This window comes from Phocoena phocoena, chromosome 9 (assembly GCF_963924675.1).
Source record: "Phocoena phocoena chromosome 9, mPhoPho1.1, whole genome shotgun sequence".
NCBI lineage: Eukaryota > Metazoa > Chordata > Mammalia > Artiodactyla > Phocoenidae > Phocoena > Phocoena phocoena.
In genome coordinates this window covers 13,377,282-13,401,586 of record NC_089227.1, presented here as the reverse complement: position 1 = coordinate 13,401,586, position 24,305 = coordinate 13,377,282, and the positions used below count along the sequence as shown (strand labels likewise).

Below are 24,305 nucleotides of genomic sequence, written 5' to 3'. Positions count from 1 at the left end.
CCCTCCTTTCCCAAGAACCCCCTCCTGGTCCCCAGAAGAGAGACAAGGATGTCGTGGCGCCGGCGCCGAGATCCGGGAAACTCTGCGAGGCCCGCGGCCCCTCCCGGGCCCCGGGGAGGTGACTTCACCTCGCCGGGCGCAGAGACCGGGGGTGGGGTCGCCCGAGAGGCAGTGCAGCCCGCCCTCAGCGCGCGGAGGGTGGACGCCAGCAGGCCCACTCCCTCCGGCCATTGTTCTCCAGCCCCGGCCCCCACATCCTCCTCTCAGCCCGCGGACAGGAAGTTGCTTCCCCTCAGACTCCGCCCCGCTCCCAGCGCCCCGGAAGTGATCTGCGGCTGCTGCTGCAGAGCGGCCAGCAGGAGGGTGGATCTCCCGAGAGCGGGGCGTCCCGAGCCTTCCTCCGCCGCCTCCTGCCGCCCAGACTCCACCGCCTCTTGTCGGACTCCTCCTTCTGCTGCTCCCGGCGCGGAGCCTCCCGGACGACAAGGGCCGAGCACTCTCCAGCTGGAGCCAGCTCAGCCGCGGCTTCCGGAGCCCGCGGGGCGGTGGACCGGCTTGCGGTGCAGGTGAGCTATGCCCGCCCGGGCTGCCCGGGGAGGGGCTGGGGCCACCGGGGCGGCGGCGGGGGTGTGTCTGGGCGGCGGCGGGCCGAGGCCCAGGCGCCGGGCCCGGACGCCGAAATTGCACCTCCTGCGTTCTCCCCGGGAACCAGCTGCGGGACGAGCCCGGGCTGGAATCCGGGGCGCCGTGTTCACCGCTGTGCGAGCGAGTGAACTCCCGAGAGCGGACAGTTGCGGCGAGGTCTCCCGACCCCGGCACCCCGTCGAGCTGGCCTCGTCGGAAGGTCACCTCGCATCTCTGTCCCGCCGCGCCGAGGTCCCCGCCTGGGCGGTGCCCGCAACCTGGGGGGACCGGTCGCCGCAGTCCCCGCGCCTCACTCCGCCCCTCTCCCCTCCTTCCCTTTCTTTCACTCCTTGTCTGTGTGCGAGCAGTTGCTTTTTTAGCGTCTCCGGTAGGGTTTTGTGCCAGTTAAAGGAATAGCTGTTTCAGGTGGAAGTCATTAGATTGTCCGCACTGAACTGAATAGCCGGTCCTGGGTTCTTGCACAGGTTTAGCCAATAATCGGGAATCAAGCCTCTGAAACGCGGACGAGAATATGGATATTTTGAGTGAGGGAGGTGTTTCTTCCGTGGTTCGTTCCTGAAGGTTTTCCAGAAGTGGAAGATGTGATTTGTGTGCTTTAGGCAGGGGATATGTGTGTAAGTGGGCGGGGGTAACGGCGCAGAGAGGTGGCAGTGTTGTTTCAAGGTTTAAAGAGAATTAGGGAGTTGACTGGCCTTTTCTCGGCAACCTTAATGTCCAGACTTGCGAGAGCTCATCCAAGTGTCATTGAGGTTGTATGAGAACTACAGGGCCACGCCCTGCCTGTCAAGCTGAAAAGCACCTAATTTACGAATTGTGTTTGGGGGCCGCGGGGAGGGGGACGGGGCGGGAGATCATTATAAAATATGTGTCATGAGTTAATTCTTGTCCTGGAAGTAAATTACAAGTTTAATCATGCTTCAGAAAGTATATACTAAATGTCGTTAGTGAACTCAGTTTTCACCAAAGGTATTCCTTTTAGCTTATGTTTACTAATGTATTTAAATATGTCTTATTCGCTTATGTTTCTGTCTCTATTAATGCAATATTATTATAAAATGACTCCTGTGACTCTGAAAACATTATTTTTAGATTATAAATTTCTTCAGGGCAGGAGCCATGTCTTACTCATCCCTGTGTTTCCATGCGATGTGGCCAGAACATAGAAGTTATTCACACAGCTTTTCAGTGAATGAATGAATGTGTAGGTGATCTCATAGTTGCCTTCCAGTAGTCATTTATTTGGGGGGGGGGGGGGGGCTAAGGTTTTTTTGTTTGTGTTTTTGTTTCAGTTTGGATGCAGATTTTGCTTTGTCTTTCTGTTCTTTAGCATGGTCAAAGGACAAATCAAGAAGAATCCTTTGCCATCCTTCCAAAACTATCCTCCCCTGAAAGATTAAAATTATATTTGGGGTATTGTGATTGGGCATTATAATAACTTATATTCCAGTGTTAAATGTTTACTACTTGAGCTTTTTTGCCCAGGGTTATCAAGAAGAGATTTCCTGGTGATAGGAAGTTTGTGTTTGGAGTTGATAACCATACCCTATCTTAATCAAATAGAGGAAATTGGGAGTTACCACTGTTGAGATAACGTGGTACATTGCAGAATTGCTTATAGTGACTCATTTTTTTCCACGGGTACATGAAGTCCTTTGACATCCTCTTATGACCTTGACGTGATTTACCAGTAGCCACTTTAACACTTTTTTCCAGAGATCCAGGTGCTGTTCTCCAGTGTGTCTGCTGAGTGTGCAGTCATCTGTACCAATTATTTTGAAGTAGTTCTTCATACAACACTTTCTTTGCAGTTAATTCTTCATACAACTCTTTTTCAGGGAAAAGGGGCTAATTACAGGAAAGAAACTTGTCTACCATTTTTGTGGGGAGATAATTTTTGTCTATAGATGGTTGGGTTATTTTCACTTTAGTGAGGTTCAAATAAAAAAGTGCTGATATCTTCTTTCGTCTCCGAATGTCTGGTCCTACACTGGTTTTCCAAGCTCAGCTTCTACAGAACATAGATAAATGTACCAGTATCACTTCTTGTGTATGTATGTGTCAGTGTAATATGCATTTGTACATGGGTTGCGAAGACAATCACTTTTAAAATACTGGAATAAGAGACTGTGAATATTAATGGGGAAAAAGATTATGATTTTGAGGAAGTAGGGAGACAGTTCATGGTTTTCACTGTTTTATAAAATTTTTAATTTTAGACACTAGGGAGAGTAAAGCCTGTAATTTCTTATCTCAGTGACGTAACCACTATACAGAGGTCAGATTTCCCTTATTTCAACAACTCTCTTGGTAATAACAGTCCTCCTACATTGATTTCCTGCCAAGCACTGTGATAAGAGCTTATAATTTTTAATCTCCACACTACTGCTGCAAGATAGGTAGTTTTTCCATACTTTACTAAGGCTAAGGGAAGTTATTTGCTGGAAGCTGGGCCACTAGTACGTAATAGGGTCTGGATTTTAAAGTAACAATTTCTGAGAACATTGGCTATTGCAATTAATCCTAAAAGACTGAGAAAAGAATTCAATTCTGATTGAGCTGAGCTTTAAGAAAGCAAAGATACTGATCTCCTCAGTACTCTTGGCCATCACATGGGGCCTGGGGTAACCAGTGACCCTGGCCAGGTGGCCTCAGATAGCAGCCAGTCTTCCGTTTATGACCTTCCTTCCACATGTTATCACCTTCTGCATGTGCCACGATGAAAAATGCATGGGCATTGTTCGTATAAGTGTCCTGGGAGAGTAGAGTATAAGGAACTCAACTTTGGTGTTTGATTATTACTTTTTACCTTTCAAGTACCTGAATAGTCCCTATTTGAGAGGACTGTTGGCCACCTGTTTGTAGTGACCCTTCCTGCAATCTTGTTGTTTTTTTAGTTCTTTCTTGGACTGAAGGACATGGGGGAGAGGTTGTGGGAGAGTGGAAAAAAAGGAGAGGTGTAGACATGGGTCTGTTTTTACCATTTCAGACCATATATTATTTTCTCTTTGGGTTTAGTATGGAGGCTTAAAGGTGGCAGAATTCTTGTAAGGGTCTAACTGCTCTTCGGTTCCAGTAGAATTCTCTTCACTCTTCCCAAGACTGTGCACTATTTTTTTAAAAAATGCTCTTTTCAGTGGGCCTAATTCTAAGGATGTGTTCATCTCTTGGTTTAAAAAAGAAGTGTAGAGCTCAAGTTAAACATAGCTTATTCTCCAGCCCCTATTAGTAACAGTTATTCTTTGTGTTTTTCTGTTTGTTTGTTTTTTAGCTCTAAAACACCTTTCTTACTACCCTATTGCACTCATAAGGATTTGGTTACAATATAGAAAAAATTCAGTTAAAGCTCTGTGAGTTCTTAAAAGATGTTTGAGTAAATTTTAGAAGAGAATTTGCATCTTTGATTTAATTATACCTGAAGGTGAAAACTTATTCCTCGACATCAAGAGGGCATTCTGTACAAGCCAAGAAGCAAGCTTCCAGAAAACATGTTAGTATTCTTAGAGGCCCTCACAGCTAGAGGCCTGTATTAGGTTCAGTAGACAGACATAACGCTTGACACACATAATCTCCTTGAAGTCTGGGATCTAATTTCATCGCAGAATTCACTTATTGAAACTAAATATCAGGGTTTGTCAATGTCATCTTGGAGAATAAAACACAGCAAGATTATGAAACGACTTGTACTCCCAGACACATTGTGAAGGTGGGGCAAAGATCCCCAGTTTCCACAAAGATCATGACTGCAGTCTTCGAAGCCACGGGATCTGTTGCTTTCTTTTGCGGTTGAGAAGCTAGCATAGTAATCCCTTGAAAGTGAGGTTGCCCCACTACTGAGTGATTGCAGACACTTTAGTTCAGCTGCCCTGTCTAGATCTATTCTGGATTATTGTAGCAGCTTTTTAGCCTCTGGTTGGGTCCCCCCCACCCAATCTTTTTTCCACACTTGGTTAGAGTATTCACCATACTCCTCTGCTTAAAACCCTTTCACAGCTCCTTCTTGCTAATTAATACAATCCAAATTCCTTTTATTCTTTTTTTTTTTTTTTTTTTTGCGGTACGCGGGCCTCTCACTGTTGTGGTCTCTCCCGTTGCGGAGCACAGGCTCCAGACGCGCAGGCTCAGCGGCCATGGCTCACGGGCCCAGCCGCTCCGTGGCATGTGGGATCTTCCCGGACCAGCGCATGAATCCGTGTCCCCTGTATCGGCAGGTGGACTCTCAACCACTGTGCCACCAGGGAAGCCCCAAATTCCTTTTATTCTTAATTTCATATATAAAAAAAACTTTTAAAGTCTGCTCCTTACCTAACTCTGTAGCCTCATTTCTTTTTTTCCAGGGTCTTCAGTTCCAGCAATCCAGGCTTCTGGAATGCTAGCGTTTTTTCAGTCCCTCATTTCCTCTTCCTGTGATTTTTAACCACTCCTCCTTCCCCTAGCCTAATATATCCCTACTTGCCCTTCAGAACTCAGTTTAGCTTATAACTCTCCAAAAATTGTATCTTGATTTGATTTTTTCTCTCAACTCCATCCTTTCAAAAAAACAAAACAACAACAAGAAAAACAACTTTCAAGACTGGGCTAGGGCTTCCCTGGTGGCGTAGTGGTTAAGAATCCGCCTGCCAGTGCAGGGGACACGGGTTCGAGCCCTGGTCCAGGAAGATCCCACATGCCGCGGAGCAGCTAAGCCTGTGTGCCACAACTACTGAGCCTGCGGTCTAGAGCCCCCGAGCCACAACTGCTGAGCCCACGAGCCACAACTACTGAGCCTATGCGCCTAGAGCCCGTGCTCTGCAACAAGAGAAGCCACTACAATGAGAAGCCCGGGCGCCCCAATGAAGAGTAGTCTCCGCTCGCTGCAGCTAGAGAAAGCCCGCGTGCAGCAACGAAGACCCAACGCAGCCAAAAATAAATAAATTAAAAAAAAAGACTGAGCTAGTTGCTCCCCTTGTGAGCTGCCATAAAATCTACGATAGCACTTACTACTATGGACAGTTACTTCATTAGCCTATTGTAAATTTTGTTGACCACAGTCTATAGTAACTGCGTATCTCTAGGTACACATGCGCTCTTAAAAGTCTTCACAGGACTTTATCAGAAGTTCCCAAACTTTCTCAGTTCATTACATCCTTATTATATCAGTAATTTTTTCACAGCATCCCTAGGTCAGGAGAAACACCTGATGGTTTAATTTATTAGTTTAGGTCCAAACAACTTAATACGTATTTATGTACTGACAATTTAGTAACTACTTGAAAAAAGTAATACACAAATTGAGTAACTTTAATTTTTAACTACATAGTACTCCACGGTTTATTCAACCATTTCTCCTGTGTTTGGACACTTAAGTAATACCCAATATTTTTCAATTACAAGTGGTGTTGCAATGCAAATCTTTGTTTCTTTGTATTGTTGGAAGTATATCTTCAGGATAAACGTATATAGAAGATTTGTTAGATCTGCCACATTTTTCTTCCTGTGGGGTTGCACTATTTTGAATTCCCACCAGTGGTGTATGCGTGCTGCAGCTTCAGCAGCAGAGCATGTTGTCAAGCTGCTGAATTCCTGCTAATCTAATAGGTGAGAAATTGTATCTCAGCCTAGTTTTAATTTGTATTGCTCTTATCACAAGTGAATTGAACATGTTTTTCCTATGTTTCAGGGCCATTTTTTACATTTTTTAAAGTGTTCATGTTATTTGCTCACTTTCTAAATAAATTTTGGTCTTTTCCTCTCAGAGTTTAAAAGTTCTTTATATTTAAGAATATTAGTCATTTAACTTTGATATATATTGCAAATACTTTGCCCAGTTATCTTTTGGCATTGTGGTGTGTGTTTTTTTGACTTGCAGAAGTTTGTTTCTGTGTAGTCAAGTATATTAATCTTAAGTTTATTGCATCTGGATTTTTAGTCCTAGAGAGCCTTTCACTTCCCACAGGTTATAGAGGAATTCAGCCATGCTTTCTTCTAGTACTAATACAGTTTCATTTATAATATAGAGCACATTCAGTCCTCTGATCCATTTGGAGTACATTTCTATATATGGTGTGAATGGGTCTAATTTTATGTTTTCCACATGGCTGTCCAGTTGTCCTGATACCATTTAATTAAAAAGAAATCTTGGCCCCCTTTATCATATACTAGATTTCTATATGTAGTTGGGTATGTTTTATACTTTTGGATGGTCTGACTATTCATGTACCAGTACTACACTGTTCTAATCATAGAGGCTTTGTATATGATTTAATATCTGGTAGAGCTGGTTCCCCATTATTGCTCCTCTTCTTCAGTGTTTTCCTACTAGTCTTGCGTGTTTCATTTTTCCGTATGAATTCTAGCATCAGTTTGTCCAAGTCCATTAGAAGGCTCACTATTATTTTTATTGAGGTCGCATTAAACTTACTGTATAACTTAGAACTGATCTCTTGATGGCGGATCTCTTGATGGCGTTGGAACATCTTAATCTAGAACAAGCGATGTCTTTTCATTTTCTTAAATCTACTTTTGTGTCTCTGCAGAATGGTTTATATCTACTTCATATAAGTTTTGAACATTTCTTGTTTATTCCTGTGTATTTTATCCTTTGTTGTTACTATTATAAAATGAATTTTCTTATTAGTTATATTTACCAACTGATTATTATTCATGTATGTTGCTAATTTCTGCATGTTTTAAAAAAATATTTATTTATTTTTGGCCGCGTTGAGTCGTCTTCGCTGCGCGTGGGCTTTCTCTAGTGGTGGTGTTGAGCAGGGGCTACTCTTCATTGCGGTGTGCGGGTTTCTCACTGAGGTGGCTTCTCTTGTTGCAGAGCTCTAGGCATGCGGGCTTCAGTAGTTGTGGTGCGTGAGCTCAGTAGTTGTGGCTCGCGGGCTCTAGAGAGCAGGCTCAGTAGTTGTGGCGCACGGGCTTAGTTGCCCTGCGGCATGTGAGATCTTCCCGGACCAGGGCTCGAACCCATGTCCCCTGCATTGGTAGGCGGACTCTTAACCACTGCACCACCAGGGATGTCCCCCTTGCTGAATTATTGTTATTGTTTAAGTACTTTTATTATTTCAGTACTTTTATCATTGCTTCTCTGTGGCCCAGATATACAGTTATGTCACCTGTAAATAGAGATTTTATCGTCTTCTTTTCCAGTGTTTTTGCATCTGTTTGTCTTATCTAATTGCATGGATTACTATCTCCAGAACAATGTTAAATAGTAATATAACAGTATCTTTAATAGAGATGCTGATTGTTTTATTGTATTATCTTCTCTGTGGATATACATTGTACTAGATATTAATTTAACGGGGGAAATACCTTTCAAAGACTGAAGCCCTTCACTATTTCTGTAAGAGATAGATATGGTAAGAGGCAGGAAGGTTGAATTTCCTATTGGGCAGCAGCAAAGTATTGATATAATGATAATCAAGATAGGGTATTGATCCGTAGTTTCCCAGTTCATACAACCATTCCTGAATTTTGTTCCTGCCTCTCCCAAACTTCATTGTAATCTTTACTCAGCCAGACGTGGGTGCCACGGGGTGACCTCCATTTCTCCTCTAGGCTAAAGCAGCCATAGGTCTATGAAAATCTATTTCCTTCTAGGCTTTCATAGTCTTTAAGTGGTTTCTGTGCTTTGCAGGTGAATTAGGCTCACCTTGTATTGATGCGATCATGGCTTGAGTCCTTGTGTCTGTAGGTCACGTAGCAAGTCAGGCTTGTAATTAGATGAGTTTATCGATGGGGTGGCCCGTGGTACACAGATATGGGATAGTTCTAGACAAGTTTGTAGGGCCTGGGTCCATCTGGCCTTGAGGCAGTTCTTTCTCCAGAATTCATTTATAAAGATTTAGTCCTCTGGCTGGTGGTATATGTTGGTGTGGAATCAGCTGTAGCCCAGCATCCTGCACACATTCCCTCCACACGGCAATTACAGACACTCACCTGTGCTCAGTCTCCCATGTTCTGCAGAGTATTTTCATTTCACTGCCATCTAATTCACCCAGAAAGTTCAAGTAGCATATTTTCTGTAGATTCTTATAATTTCAAGGTTATCTAGGTCCATTTTGTAAATTCCCAGTCCACACCCCGTTTTCTGTCTCAGTCATTCTAAATATTTCCTTTCCCAGGAGTGCTGGGTGGTATGATATGTATTAATTTCTTGTCCCTTATGCCAAGGAGCTCCTCCCTAGAAGTCGTACAACTCCCAGTCTATAACTATAGTCCCTCTCCATTGTCCCATAAATGCTGGTAGGTCTCTAGGTTGAGGAACTCTCACTCACCAGGTAGTACTCTTGGTCTGTGGCCAGTTGTTCATCTCCACTTTTCCTGGGACCCATGTTGCCTTTTTTTTTTTTTGACGGTACGCGGGCCTCTCACCGCCGCGGCCTCTCCCGTTGCGGAGCACAGGCTCTGGACGCGCAGGCTCAGCGGGCATGGCTCGCGGGCCCAGCCGCTCCGCGGCATGTGGGATCTTCCCGGACCGGGGCACGAACCCGAGTCCCCTGCATCGGCAGGCGGACTCTCAACCACTGCACCACCAGGGAAGCCCCTCTGGATTTTTTTTTAAATGACGGATTTGTTGAGATATAATTCACATACCATAAAATTTACTTTTAAAGTGTATTAATTCAGTGGTTCTTAGTATAGTCGCAGAGTTGTGCAACCATCACCTCTATCTAGCTTGAGAACGTTTTCATTACCCCCAGAAGAAACCCCACGCTCATTAACATCACTCCTGATTCCCTCCACCCCCCAGCCCCAGGCAGCTATAAATCTACTTCCCATCTGTGGAGATTTGCCCATTCTGGTCATTCCTGGATACCATAAACGGATCATACAATATGTGGTCTTCTGTTTCTGGCTTCTTTCATTTAACATAATGCCTCAAGGTTCATCCATGTTCTAGCATGTATCAGTTCTTCATTCCTTCTCATGGCTGAATAATGTTCCATTCAGTGGATATATCACATTTTGTTTATCCTTTCGTCAGTTGATGGACATTTGGATGTTTCTACTTTTTGGCTTATATTGGGTAATGCTGCCATAAATGTTGATGTACATGTTTTTGCATGGACATGTGTTTTCATTCCTCTTGGGTATATATCTAGGAGTGAAATTACTAGGTCACGTGATAACTCCATGTTTAACATTTTGAGTAACTGCCAAACTGTTTTCGGAGGTACTTGTGCCATTTTACATCCCCACGGTCAGTTTACAGTTTCTCCACACCCTCACCAGTGTATGTTACTGTCCCTCTTTTTGATTATAGCTATCATAGTGGGTACAATTTCTGTCTTCTGCCATCTGCTAGAGTACTTTGTCTAAGCTGTCCTATGTACATCTTAGCATATCTTTTTTTCTTCTTAGATATTTTGTTTCAAGGTCCAATTCCAAGAATGTTTTCTTTATTGTAAAAACTATAAATGTGACGTTTTGTTTGAACTTCCAGGTGAACGTTCCTTTTGATTCATAACAAGATTCCTGTTTTACATTAGTGTGTCTGATGAGTTTAAGCTGTTAAAACTATAAATTGCTCAAAGTACACTTGTTGGGCTTCGCTGGTGGCGCAGTGGTTAAGAATCCACTTGCCAATGAAGAGGACATGGGTTCGAGCCCTGGTCCGGGAAGATCCCACATACAGTGGAGCAACTTAAGCCCGTGTGCCACAGCTACTGAGCCTGCGCTCTAGAACCTGCGAGCCACAACTACTGAGCCCACACGCCACAACTGAAGCCCGTGTGCCTAGAGCCCATGCTCTGCAACAAGAGAAGCCACCGCAATGAGAAGCCTGCGCACTGCAATGAAGCGTAGCCCCCGTTCGACTCAACTAGAGAAGGCCCGCGCGCAGCAGTGAAGACCCAACGCAGCCAAAAATAAAATAAATAAATTTATTTTTTAAAAAAGTACACTATTAAAGGGATTTCCCTGGTAGTCCAGTGGTTGACTCCACACTCCCACTGCAGGGGGCACGGGTTCGATCCCTGGTTGGGGAACTAGGATCATGGCCAAAAGCAACAACAACAAAAGTACACCGTTGAGTTAGCTGGGGGAAAGGGATAGTTGAGCAGTTTGGGATTGACATGTGCACACTGCTATATTTAAAATGGATAACCAACGAGAACCTACTGTATAGCACAGGGAACTCTGCTCAATATTATGTAACAACCTAAATGGGAAAAGAATTTGAAAAAGAATACATACATGTATATGTAAAAACGAAAACAAAAACACCCACCACCAACAGCAAAAGTACACTGTTAACAAATTATGGCATAGTTAAGTAGTAAGACAAAGTGCCCAAGTTAGAGTAGTGAAAGAGAATTATTCATAATGAACACTGGCAATGCTTTGAAGAATTGTTAGTGCAGTGTTGACTACAAAATTGAGGAAATCCAGTTATAGACAAGAGTAACCAAATATGATGCTAGGCTTAATCTTTGTTTTATTCCTATTCTTACTAGGAAGGTACAAAATATAAATGAATAATTTTTTTTTTTTTTTTTTTTGTGGTACGCGGACCTCTCACTGTTGTGGCCTCTCCCGTTGCGGAGCACTGGCTCCGGATGCACAGGCTCAGAGGCCATGGCTCATGGGCCCAGCCGCTCCGCGGCATGTGTCAGCAGGCGGACTCTCAACCACTGTGCCACCAGGGAAGCCCATAAATGAATAAATTTTTTTAAATCAAAATTTAGCACTTTTGTGTATATGGTTTCATTTGATCTTTATATCAGCCAAGAGATATAGGTGGGAATGGGTGCTCTTTCAGGTGGGAAAATTTATTGACCTTCATTCAAAAATGCTTTCTCAGGCACTGCTATATAACTAAAGATTTCTGCACCAACTAATAACTATGTTGCTTTGTCTTAAATGACTACTTCAAAAAGTATTAGTTGGCAGTAGCATTTCTAGAAAGCTCTAATTTGCTGAGTCTGTACATAATTATTTCATACTTTGAGTTTTTGTTTCTTCCCTCCATTATTTGCTGTGTATTAACAGTCATAGACCAAAGACACGACAGCCTTTAAACCTCAATTGTGTGCCTCTTTCTGAAATGTGCTGAGAACTACATTGGTGAGTCCTTTCACATTTGGTTACACTTTAAAATGAGTGTGCGCCATGTAAAGATGTTCAACGTCACCAATTTTTAGGGAAATGCAAATCAAAACTGCAATTAGGTATCACCTCACACACCCGTTAGAATGGCTGTTATCAAAAAGGCAAAGAAACAACAAGTGTTGTCGAGGTGTGGAGAAAGGGGCCCTCCTGCACTGTGGGTGGGAATGTAAGTTGGTGCAGCCGCTGTGGAGAAACGGTATGGAGGCTTCTTAAATAGTCTAGAATAGAACTACCCTATGATCTAGCCATTGCACTTCAGGGTATTTATCCAAAGAAAGTGAAAACACTGATTTGAAAACGCATACGCACCCCTGTGTTCATCACAGCCTTATTTATGAGAGTCAAGATTTGGAAACAGCCTTAGTGCCCATCAGCAGATGAATGGGTAAAGAAGATGTGGTATACACACACACACACACACACGCACACGTGCACATACGCACATACACACACACAACAGGATACTACTCAGCCATAAAAAAGATGAAATCTTGCCATTTGTGACAACATGGACCTTGAGGGTATTAATGCTAAGTGAAATTAAGTCAGAGAAAGATAAATACCTTTTGATTTTACTCATATGTGGAATATAGAAAGAAAAAATGAAGAAACCAAACAATACATACATACAGAGAACAGAGTAGTAGTTATCAGAGGGGAAGGGGCAGAGGGGAGGGCAAAATGGATAAAGGGGATCAACTGTATGGTGACAGATAAAAAGTAAATTTTTGGTGAGCATATTGTAGGTACAGAAGTAGGAGTATAAAGTTGTACACATGAAACTTATGTTGTAAACCAATATTTACCTCAATTAAAACATTTTTGAGACAATAAAAGGAGTGCTCTTTTCCCCGTAACTTTGTGTTTTGAAACATTTTTTTAAAATTGAAGTATAGTTGATTTACAACGTTGTTTTAATTTCTGCTGTACAGCAAAGTGACTCAGTTATACATATATATATTCTTATATATATATATTTTTCCATTATAGTTTATCCCAGGACGTTGACTATAGTTTCCTCTGCTATACAGTATGTCCTTGTTGCCTTGAAATGTTTCAAACCTACAAAAAACTTAAAAAGAGTATTATATCAAATGCCGGTAGTTACTAATCACCCTAAATTAACCAATTACCAATTATTGTTTTGCCATGTTTGCTTTATCTTTTTTTTTTTTGTTTTGTTTATTATTTTTGGCTGCGTCAGGTCTTCGTTGTGGCGTGCGGGCTCTCTAGTTGCAGCGCACGGGGCTCCCTGCAGCATGTGGGATCTTAGTTCCCAGACCAGGGATGAAACCCGCCTCCCCTGCATTGGAAGGTGGATTCTTAACCACTGGACCACCAGGGAAGTCCCCGCTTTAACTTTCTAAGTACAGATGCTTTTATTTCTCTGAGTTATTTGAAAGAAGGTTGGAGTCATGAAACTTCACCTCTGTGTACCTGAGCTGACATCTTCTGAGAATGAAGACATTCTCCTGTATAACCATAATACTATTGTAACACCTAAGAAAATCAGCAATAGTTTCATAATATCATTTAATATCTAGTCCAAATTCAGATTTCGTTAGTTGTCGCCTGTTGTCTTTAATAGCAGTTTTTTCCCCCAATCCAGGATCCAATCAAGGTTCATAATCTCTGCTTGCTTATTATGTCTTCTCTAGTCTCTTTTATTTCACTTTTTCTAATTAACTTTTTTGAGGCATAATTTACATATCATAAAATTCACCCATTTTAGGTTTACAGTGATTTTTAGTAACTTTACTGACTTGTGTAAATCATTACCATAATCCAGTTTTAAAACATTTTCATCACCTCAGTAGAAAATCTCTTATTCCCCTTCTTAGTTAATTCCCATTCCCATCCCCAGGCAGCCGTTAGTTTATATTCTGTCTCTATAGATTTCCCTTTTCTGGACATTATGTATAAATAGAAATATACAATATGTATTCCTTTTGAGTTTCTTTTACTTAGCATAATATTTTTTGGTTATCATGTTGTGGCATGTGTCAGTAGTTCTTTCCTTTTTATGGATGGACAGTAGCCCCGTATTCCATTCTATGGATATACCACATTTTGCATCTCCTTTTACAATTGATGGACATCTGGATTGCTTCCCCTTTTTGGTTATTATGAATAATCCTGTTATGAACATTCATGTGCAAGTCTTTGCATGGACGCATGTTTTCATTTCTCGTGAGTATCATGGAGTGAAATCTCCAGGTTTTATGGTAGATTTATGTGTAATCTTTTAAGAAACTGTCAAACTTTTCCTAAGTGGCTATACGTTATTTTGCATTCCCAATGGCAATGTTTGGGGATTCTCATTTCTCTGCATCTTTACCAGCAGTTGTTAGAGTCTTTTAAAAAAAAATTTATATCTATTCTGGTGGATATAAATAAGTATCTCGTGGTTTTAATTTGTATTTCTCTAATGAATAATGGTGTTGAGCACCTTTTCATGTGCTTATTAATAAGTCTTTGACTTGTTTTCTCTCTTGAAATGTCTACTGAAATCTTTTGCCCATCTTTTAAAAATTGGGTTATTTTTCTTCTCATTGAGTCATAAGAGTTCTTTGTGTGTTCTGGATACAAGTCAATGAGATGTGTGATTTGCAGAGATTTTCTCTCAGAGTGCTATTTTTTTGGTAGTGATGTTAACCATGAGCTTTGCTTAATTTCTCTAATTTGCCATATGGGGCTTTTTTGGAGGGTTGGAATAAAAGCTAAATCTTCTGTTCGTAATTCTTTCACATGTCTAGTACTGAAGTACTAGATTAATTAAAGACTAATTAATTAAAGACCGTGTAGTCACCTTCATCTTCATTCTGCGGTTAAGCAGTGAGAAGCTCTTCCTTTCTGAACCACAACAAGCAAATAGAGAACCTATAGGTATTAGGGTTCTTTCAATTATAGGAGTCAGAAATCCAGTTGAGGCTACCTTAAGTGAAACAGAAACGTGCTGGCTTTCTCTCCTTCCCCAGCTCTGCTTCTTTTTTTAAACTGGCAGACTGTTTGTGTGGTGGCCACTTTCATCTCCAGATTCATCAGAGCCAATCTTCCCCACTAGTTTAAGGAATAGAGTACTCTGGCCAGCCTGGGTCTCTTGTCCTGCTTTATAGTCGGGCCCTGATTTATAGTCCTGTTGTAATGCAGTAGGAGAGGGTGCTTCCCACTAGAAGAAGTTTGGCAGACAAATCATATGTATACCTCTTTAGGGGCACTGGGTCATTTTTTGCCCACTTTTATGAAATTAAACCAAAAGTAATAGGAGATTAATATCTGGAGTTTTGGGGGGGGAGATCACATTTGTTTTATGATTAATTTTAACTCTAAATTAGCCTTTACTAGTAGCACTTTTCTTACCTAAACAAACACAGGTGATATTTGGTTTAAGCTAAAACGTTCCACGTACCTCTTCCTACCTCCCATGCAAGTAAGTGAGGGGAGGACCTACATTAACAATGGTAACAACTTGGTAATTTGGCCGATTTTTCTGTACTCCTCTTGAGCTTTCTTTTATGTAGTTTTCTTTAGCTCTGTGAGTGGGGGTCATAGCCAGCTGTCTTGGAGTTCCTACATTCCTGCAGATTGCTGAAACCCATTTTTATAACTAGTTTCCTTCCTCTCTTCTTTCATTTACTTGGATTCTCAAGCTCTGTCAGTGTCCATATGTTATATGATTCATCTTTGAAGTGATTTTTTTAAAAAGTAAGGCTAGTTCCCAGTTCCTTTTCATGACATCAAGTGTGTATGGTGATGGTGACGATGCTATTGATGTAGTTGTGATTTTCCTGCACAAAAAAGAAAATACTTTTAATCACCTGGAGTGTTTCTAATCTAAACTCTTTGTAGACAGATACAACTGATATGTAAGTACTACTGTATAATTAAGTTGAACAAAGAACTTTGGATACTGCGTGGCTCTTGGGTTGCTTCCATACTCTTCCAGTATTCTTCAGGATTTATTTTTTAGTGTGAAAATTAAATGCAGAAACAAGAACTTCTGGTTTTGGACTATCTGTATAAAATATATCATCTCTTATAGAGTTAGAACGGGCCTTCAAAGGGCAGCTAATATATTCTTCCACCTTTCACAAAAATCCCCTCAAAACTACCTGGCCACTAGCCGTTGCTTAAAAACTTGTAGTGATAGTGTGGAAATCTGTGTTATTTTTGGATGTTTTAAATTAAAATTCCATCCTTCTTTTGAACTGCAGTCTATTATCCTGTGACTTCTCTTTATTCCTGTTTTCTCTGGAGAAGCACTTATGCGAGCACAAATATGTTTTTGAGCCCTTGTTAAACAGTGCATCTGTTGACAGAATTACAAATAGTCATTTTTACATATACCTTTCTTCAAATAATTGAAGATGGCAGTCAGACAACTCCCTTGCCAGCTTCCCCAGTGTCTGCCTGTTCAGACACATCCTTCATGTCTTTAGTTAGTTCCCTAACCATCTTGGTCACAAGCTTCTAAAAATAATACAGTAACATTCACTTATTTGGAGGTCAAATTTTACAGCTTGAAATATGAAATGCACTTAAAGAGGGAGGAGGAAATGACTAGAATCTGTAGATTTCCTTCCATGGCCAGGCCCTGACCCAAACAATTTGATTCATTATTTCCATTTAATCATCCAAACACAACCCTATGAGGTAGAAGATGAGGAAACTTACGGCTACCCATTAAGAATAAGGAAGTAAAGCCCTCACATATATTTTTATATGAAAATTTAAATTATGTTTCACTTAGCCTAATAACAATATTCTTTAAATACTTAACTGATGGCAGGGGAAGTGAACCAGAATGTGCTAGTCAAGTTGTGATAAAACTTAACACGTCCGAGCTTCCCTGGTGGCGCAGTGGTTGAGAGTCCGCCTGCCGATGTAGGGGACATGGGTTCGTGCCCTGGTCCGGAAAGGTCCTACATGCCGTGGAGCGGCTGGGCCCGTGAGCTATGGCTGCTGAGCCTGTGCTCCACAAAGGGAGAGGCCACAACAGTGGGAGGCCCGTGTACCGCCAAAAAATAAAATAAATCACTAGAAAAATGAAATTTTAAAAAGAGAAAACAAGCCCATTTTAAAAAGTAAATTGAGCAAGCATAAAATTACTCTGTCAAGTTCCTCGATAAGTTTCTAAATGTATACTCTCAAATTTTTTCTTTCCTATGCATGAACTGGTTATCTTTGAGCGCCTCTCCTGCAGAGGAGTAATCTGTGTTTGATCATGTACCCCATCAGTACAGAATTCTAGAAACTCCCGTGTGTATATTTACTTTTAAATCATATAATGTACTACTGTGCAGTTATATGATATGCACTGTACACTGTACATAAATGCAAAGATACAAAGGGATTGTATGAGCTACTTTAAATTAAAAAGTTTTATTTTTACTAGTAAAAATACACTTTGTACCAAAATATTGTTTAGTGAGAGCAGTGTAGTTGAATATGCTTCTTTACAGCTTTTCTTGGTTCATTCAGTAAAACAAATAATTAGTATATTAAATCATCATATATATAATATTTTAACTACATACAATTTCTGTTTGTCAATTATACTTCAATAAAGCTGGAAAAATTAAATAAAGAATAAATTATCTAGGCCCTCTTCCAGATGCTGCCAGACCATAATATATACAAAAATCCCTGCACACATGGAGTCTTCTTTCTAGCATAGGTTAACACTTTGTGATATGGGGTTTCAAAGGCCTGGTTTTAGGGTTGAGTTTGTTTTATATTTGTTTTAATGGCTGTCATAGTTGAAATAAATGCCTTATAAAGTATATAGATCAAAATGGGAGAATTATGTTGTTGGTTGTGTTTTCTTAATAATTGTCCTCAGTTTTCAATTTTATCCAGCAGTTAATTAAAACAGATTTTTTATGAAATACGTCTTGCTAATTTTCTTTTTCCCTGATGTCAGTTCTTGAAACTCATCAAAATGTCTTCCCTTCTTTTGTGTGTGTATTTTTTTTTTAGAAGATGTTGGGGGTAGGAGTTTTATTAATTAATTAATCTATTTTTGCTGTGTTGGGTCTTCGTTTCTGTGCGAGGGCTTTCTCTAGTTGTGGCAAGCGGGGGCCACTGTTCATCGCGGTGCGCCGGCCTCTCACTATCGCGGCCTCTCTTGTTGTGGAGCACAAGTGCCAGATGCGCAGGCTCAGTAGTTGTGGCTCATGGGCCTAGTTGTTCCGCGGCATGTGGGATCCTCCCAGACCAGGGCTCGAACCCGTGTCCCCTGCATTAGCAGGCAGATTCTCAACCACTGTGCCACCAGGGAAGCCCTTGTGTGTGTATTTTTAATAAATGTTTTCAAAATCCAGTGAAATTGCAGTTTTAAACAGGTTAGGAATTAATTTTCAAATTGGTGTTCAGGTGAGATTATCTTTTTAAGGTGGGCACATTTACATTTATAACAGTAAAAGCTTGCCAACTCCTTGTGTATCCATTCACTAATACCACACTGTCTTAATTACTGTAGCTCTCTAATAAGTCTTCCTAGTCAGTTAAGTAGGAGTCAACAAACATTTTCTTAAAGGGCCAAACATTAAATGTTACAGGCTTTGCAGGCCAAATGGTCTGTTACAACTACGCACCTCAGCTATTGTAAATAGAAAGCAGCTATAGACAATACATAAATAATTTGGAGTGACTATGTCCCAGTAAAACTTTATTTACAAAAAGAGGCATTTTGCTGTGAGCCTAAACTGCTCTAAAAAAATAAAACCTATTAAAAAGAAACAAAGGCAGAAGAAACAGCATCACTTTTTTGTTCTTCCTGCTGAAAATGTGTAACCTGAATCTAATCATCAGGCAACTCAATTAAGGGACGTACGAAATAATTGGCCAGTAATCTTCAAAACTGTCAAGTTCATGGAAGTCAAAGAAAGTCTGAGGAATTGTTCTAAACTGAAGGTGACCAAAGAGATGTGACAACTAAATGCAACACGTGATTTTAACCCAATGCAGAATCTTGGATAGGGTCTGAGGATTCTATGGTAGAAATGTGTTAAAGCTTATTTCCCAATGTTGATGGCTATATTATGGTTTGTAGGAGATTGTCCTTGTTTGTTGGAAATAAATGCAAAGGTGTTCAGGTGAGACCGAGTATCACTATCAGCAGCTTACTCTCAAATGGCTCAGGGAAAAAATGTTTTTGTATTGAACTTGCAACTTTTCTATAAATTTGAGACTGTTTCGACATTTTAAAATATATATATATCATTAAAAGTAAATAAAATAGATTTGTTCCAGGAAAAAAAAAACAAAACAGGCAATCTAGTTTGACAGGCTCCTGCATACTTTGATGCTGTTTTGTATGTTCTTGGTGTGCCTGTCTCCATACAAATTTTAGAATAAGTTTATCAATTTCCACAAAAAACCCTGCTTGGATTTTTATTGGAATTGCATTGACTCTATAGATAAATTTGGGGAGGATTGACATTCTTGCAGTAATGAGAGTTCCAGTGCATAAATATGACCTAAAGCAGTATTTAGGTCTTCTTTAAATTTTCTTAGCAATGTTTCGTAGTTTTCTATGCAGAGTTCTTTGTGGTTGTCATCCTCTAAAATGCCCACCAGAGATTTTTGCCTCTTGGTATTCACACACACCCTTTGTATATGGTTCTCTTTCACATTGAATAAGGCTGACCAAATGACAGTGTGTGACTTCCAAGACTAGATCATAAAAGACACTGCAGCTTCAGCCTTGCTGTCTTGGGGTCATCCATCTGGAGGAAGCCAGCTATCATATTATGAGGACATTCAAGCAGCCCAGTGAAGAGGCCCAGCTGGTGAGGAGCTCCGAGGCCTCCCGCCAACAGCCTCGTGAGTGAGCCCTCTTGGGAGCAGAGCCTCCAGCTCTGTTTAAGCCTTCAGATAACTGCAGTCTGCCAGCATCCTGACTGCAACCTCATGAGGGTCCCTGAGCTAGCACCACCTAGCTAAGCTAAGCTGCTCAAACTCTAAGATAATGAAGGTTTGTTATTTTACACCACTAAGTTTTAGAGTAATTTTTATGGAGCAATAGATAACTAGTATAGATATGTACATTGTTTTTTAATTTTTAAATTCTATGTAATTACCGTTTTGTTTGTTTCCACTATTTTTGAGGTAAAATACACTAACATAACATTTACCATCTTGACCGTCTTTAAGTGTACAGTTTAGTGGTATTAAATACATTCACATTGTTGTGCAGTCATCACCATGAACTGTCCATCCTTATAACTCTTTTCATCTTGTAAAACTGAAAGTGTGTATTCCTTAAACAATAACTCTCCATTCTCCCCTCCCCCTAGCCCCTGGTAACAACCATTCTACCTTCTGTCTTTATGATTTTGACTATTCTAAGTATCTCATACAAGTGGAATCGTACAGTATTTGTCTTTTTGTGACTAGCTTATTTCACTTAGCCCAGTGTCCTCAAGGTTCATCCATGTTGTAACAGACTGCAGAATTTCCTTGCTTTTCATGTAGAATATTATTCCATTGTATGTATATACCACATTTTGCTTATCCGTTCATCCGTTGATAAACACTTGGGTTCCTTCCATGCTTTAGCTATTATGAACAATGCTGCTATGAACATGGGTGTACAGATACCTCTTTGAGACCCTGCTTTCTTTTTTTCTATTTTTTTTTTCTTTTTTTTTGGCAGAGGTGGCAGGGAGTAAGACCCTGCTTTCAATTCTTTGGGGTATATATACCCACAAGTAGCATTGCTGGATCATATGCTAATTCTATCTTTAATTCTTTTAGGAACCACCATACTGTTTTCCATAGTAGCTGTGCCATTTTACATTCCCAAGAAGAGTGCACAGGGTTCCAGTCTCTCCACATCCTCACCAACACTTGTTATTTTCTGTTTTTGTTTTTTCGTTTTGGGGGAGGGGGGATTGTAGTAGCAGCCATCCTAATAGGTATGAAGTTAATCAGTTATTCTTGAGCCCAAGTGGATGATGATGCCATTCACTGAAATGAGGAACATAGGAGAAAGAACAGGTTATTTTAATCATTTTGAGTTTGGATTCTCTTTGAATATCCAAGTGGATATGAGCAGCAGCAGTTGGAAGCAGATGGGCTCTATTCACATCTCTACTCAGCTGGTTAATATTCAAGATGCATAATGCCTTGCTTAGTCTTGAGTCTTGTTTTTTTTTTTTTTGTGGTACGCGGGCCTCTCACTGTTGTGGCCTCTCCCGTTGCGGAGCACAGCCTCCGGACGCGCAGGCTCAGCGGCCATGGCTCACGGGCCCAGCCGCTCCGCGGCATGTGGGATCTTCCCGGACCGGGGCACGAACCCGTGTCCCCTGCATTGGCAGGCGGACTCTCAACCACTGCGCCACCAGGGAAGCCCGAGTCTTGTTTTTCTTAATCTATCTGATGCCTGCCTTATAGAATCATTTTGATAAATACCATAAAATATTAGAATACAGTAGGCATTCATCCACAAATTTTAGCATCTTTTCCTTTAAAAAATATGCAGGAATAGCTATTAGTTTATATTCAGTAATATAACTGAGTATTCCTATTAGCTTATGAGCAGATTCTTTCTAGTAGGAAGTCTACATAGCTTCTGCCTTTATGGGACTTACCTGTGAATTCTGGAAATATCCTTCATAACGACCTATGACTCAGCTATTAAGATGATTTTTTATAACTGTACTAGAGGTAGAGTACAGCTAGTTGTCTGTCTAATTAAGATTCCTTCAGTTTCTGTGGCAATCTCAGATGTTGTGTCCTTGAACTAAAACTTGTGGTATATGGTACATTGGAAATAGTGTAGGTTTGGGGTTTCATAGATGTATATTTGAATTCTTGCTCAGCCATTTATTAGCTGTGTGACCTTATACATGTTACATAACTTTTAGGGACTCATTTACATAGTCTTCTACAAAAGTCTGAAAAGATGAAAATTCCTACTTAGTTTCTATTGTTATTGTTGGAGACCAGAAGATAACTTTTTCCATATCTAACATAACACCTTGGACATTTTAAGCCCTTAAATAAGTGTTTGTTTCACTTCTGTGTCACCAGCTTATCAGCTGGTATGACACTTCTATAAAGCGTGATTTTTTCCAGGAAGTCAAACTTGTACTTCCCTATCAACACACCTTTATGGAAGCTGTGGTCAGATCCCTGTGGGTTTGGGGAGCATCTGTCATCTCGTAAGCCTCTGAAATTATATGTAAAATTTTGGAAGTCTGTAGATTTTAAAGGGGTCCAAGACTCCTGGTTCCGTCCTCATTTTACAGATCTGAAAACCATGGTCGTCAGAGGTTAGTAAGTGTCAGAAAAACTAAAGTCTTAAAAAAAAAAAAAAAAAAAAAAAAAAAAAAACTAAAGTCTTTAGAGGCTAGTATGTGGCAAAATCCAGGTGCATTGACTTGTATTCCAGTCTTTCTGCTGTAAGTTATCAGGGGCTTTGATTATGTTTTACAAACACTATGAAAATGGAAATTGAGGAAAAAGTTAATATACACAATTTGTTTTGCTAATAAGTTTCCCATCAACTTTGAAAATGGTTTGTTTCTTGGTTTGGGGGTTTTTTGTTTGTTTGTTTTGGGGGGGTTTGTTTTTGGTCTCTTTTCACAGTTAACTCATTCATTCAACAAATATTTCTTAAGGACTTACTATGTGTCAGGTACTAAGTTAATGGAGATGTAACAGTAAACAAAGAAAAATTCCCTGTCTTCATGGATCTTATATTCTACAGAGGGGAGTCCTAATGGATATGAGGGAGTGAGCCATGTGTTTATCTTCTAGTAGAAGGAATAGCAAGATAATTTAGGACCTTATCGACCATTGTAAGAATTTTATTCCGAGTAACATGGGGAGTATTCTCAGGAGTGGATATATTTTGAGGGTAGAGCCTACAAATTTGCCAGCAGATCAGATGTGGCCTGTGAAAGAGGAGTCGAATGATTCCAGTGGTTTTGGCCTGAGCAACTCGAAGAATGGGTTGCCATTTACTGATAAAGAGAAAAAAAAAAAAAACCCAAAAGTGATCAAGGTATCTTGGAAGTCAAAAAAAAAAATTATTTTAAGAAAGAGGGAGTGATCATCTGGGTCAACTGCTGCTGCTAAGTGAAGTATAATGAAGATTGAGAATTGATGGTTAAATTTAGTGATTTGAAGATCATTGGTGACCTTAACAAAAGCCTGATAAGAGCAGGCTTAGGAGAGGAAAGAAGCAGAGTTTGATACAGAGAGCTCAAGAAATGGCAGCAGGGTTGAGAATTTTTGTTTTGTTTTTTAAGATAGGAGAATAACATGTTTGCATCCAGTAGAGAGGGACAAATTGATGCATGGAAGGGTGGGGGATTTCTGGAACAGTATCTGTTGAGTCAGCTAGAGGGAATGGGATATACTGCACGAGCTTACTAGCGTCTTGATCAGTTTCATTTATAGCAGGGGTTGGCAAGCCACAGTTCTGGAGCCAAATTCAGTCTACTGCCTGTTTTTGAAATAAAGTTTTATTGGAACACAGCCATGCCCAATTATTTAGATATTGTCTATGGCTGCTTTCAAACTACAGCAGCAGGGTTGAGTAGTTGCTCCAGAGAAGCCTAGAATATTTACTATCTGGCTCTTTACAGGAGTTTGCTGACCCTAGCTTTACAATGACTGAAAGAGAAGATGGGATGAAATATGAGTGGGAGGGGGGAAGAAGTAGAAGGCACATCTAAGGAACTGAACGTTTTGCAAAGGTATTCAAATATCTTTTCTCATTTGGGTCAGACCAAGAAGGAAATCAGAATCTTGAATTTGAGCAAAATGAGTTATAGCCTAGGTGCTTTTTCCCTAAGGTAGGTTCTTAAAAGGGCTCTAGTCTCCAAAGCTGTAAGCTGTACATAGTCAGCTATTGCTGCGTTACAAATCACTGCAACCTTAAAACAACAAACATTTATTATCTCACAGTTTCTGTGGGACAGGAATCAGAAGTAGCTTAGCTGGATGGTTCTGACTCAGAGTCTGTCATGAGGCTGTAATCAAGGTGTCAGCCAGGACTGCGGGCACCTGAGGCTTGTCTAGGGCTAGAGGGTCAGCTTCCTTATCCTGCTTACATGGTTGTTGGTAGGTGGCTTCAGTTCCTTGCCACGTGGGCTTCTCACATAGGACTGCTCACGGCATGGTTTTCCATTTAGACAGTAATGAGAGCGTCTGTCCAGGGTGCAGTTCTCAGTCTTTCATTACCTTTTCTAGGAAGGAACAGGCCTTCATTTCTGCTGATTACATTGATCACACAGATCAAGGCTGGTACAATACAGGAAGACAACACGGGGGTGTGAATATGGGGGGAGGGGGCTGTTGGGACTCAGCCTGGAGGCTGACTACCACAGACCCACTTGAGTGTCTACAGAACCCTGTGCACTATGCTGTGTACTTCCAGCTTGGCCGTGTGTGACCAATGTCTTCCCGATTGCCCACAGCAATTTTCAACAGTTTGATTCTATTAAAGCCCATCCACACTGTTTTAAATATTTTTTATTTTTTACTAAGCTTTTCATTTCTGATTACAAGAGTAATCTTCATAATAAAATACTACGAATAGAGAT

The 24,305-nt window shown here is 40.7% G+C and overlaps 1 protein-coding gene across 1 annotated transcript in view; it reads left to right on the top strand.

Moving 5' to 3' along the window:
* Positions 1-339: 339 nt before the first annotated feature.
* Positions 340-24,305, top strand: part of RALA (RAS like proto-oncogene A) — a 74,931-nt gene continuing 50,965 nt past the window's right edge. Inside the window, exon 1 of the mRNA XM_065883951.1 lies at positions 340-566. The gene's annotated coding sequence lies outside the window, so the exon portion shown is untranslated. The remainder of the gene's footprint in view (positions 567-24,305) is intronic.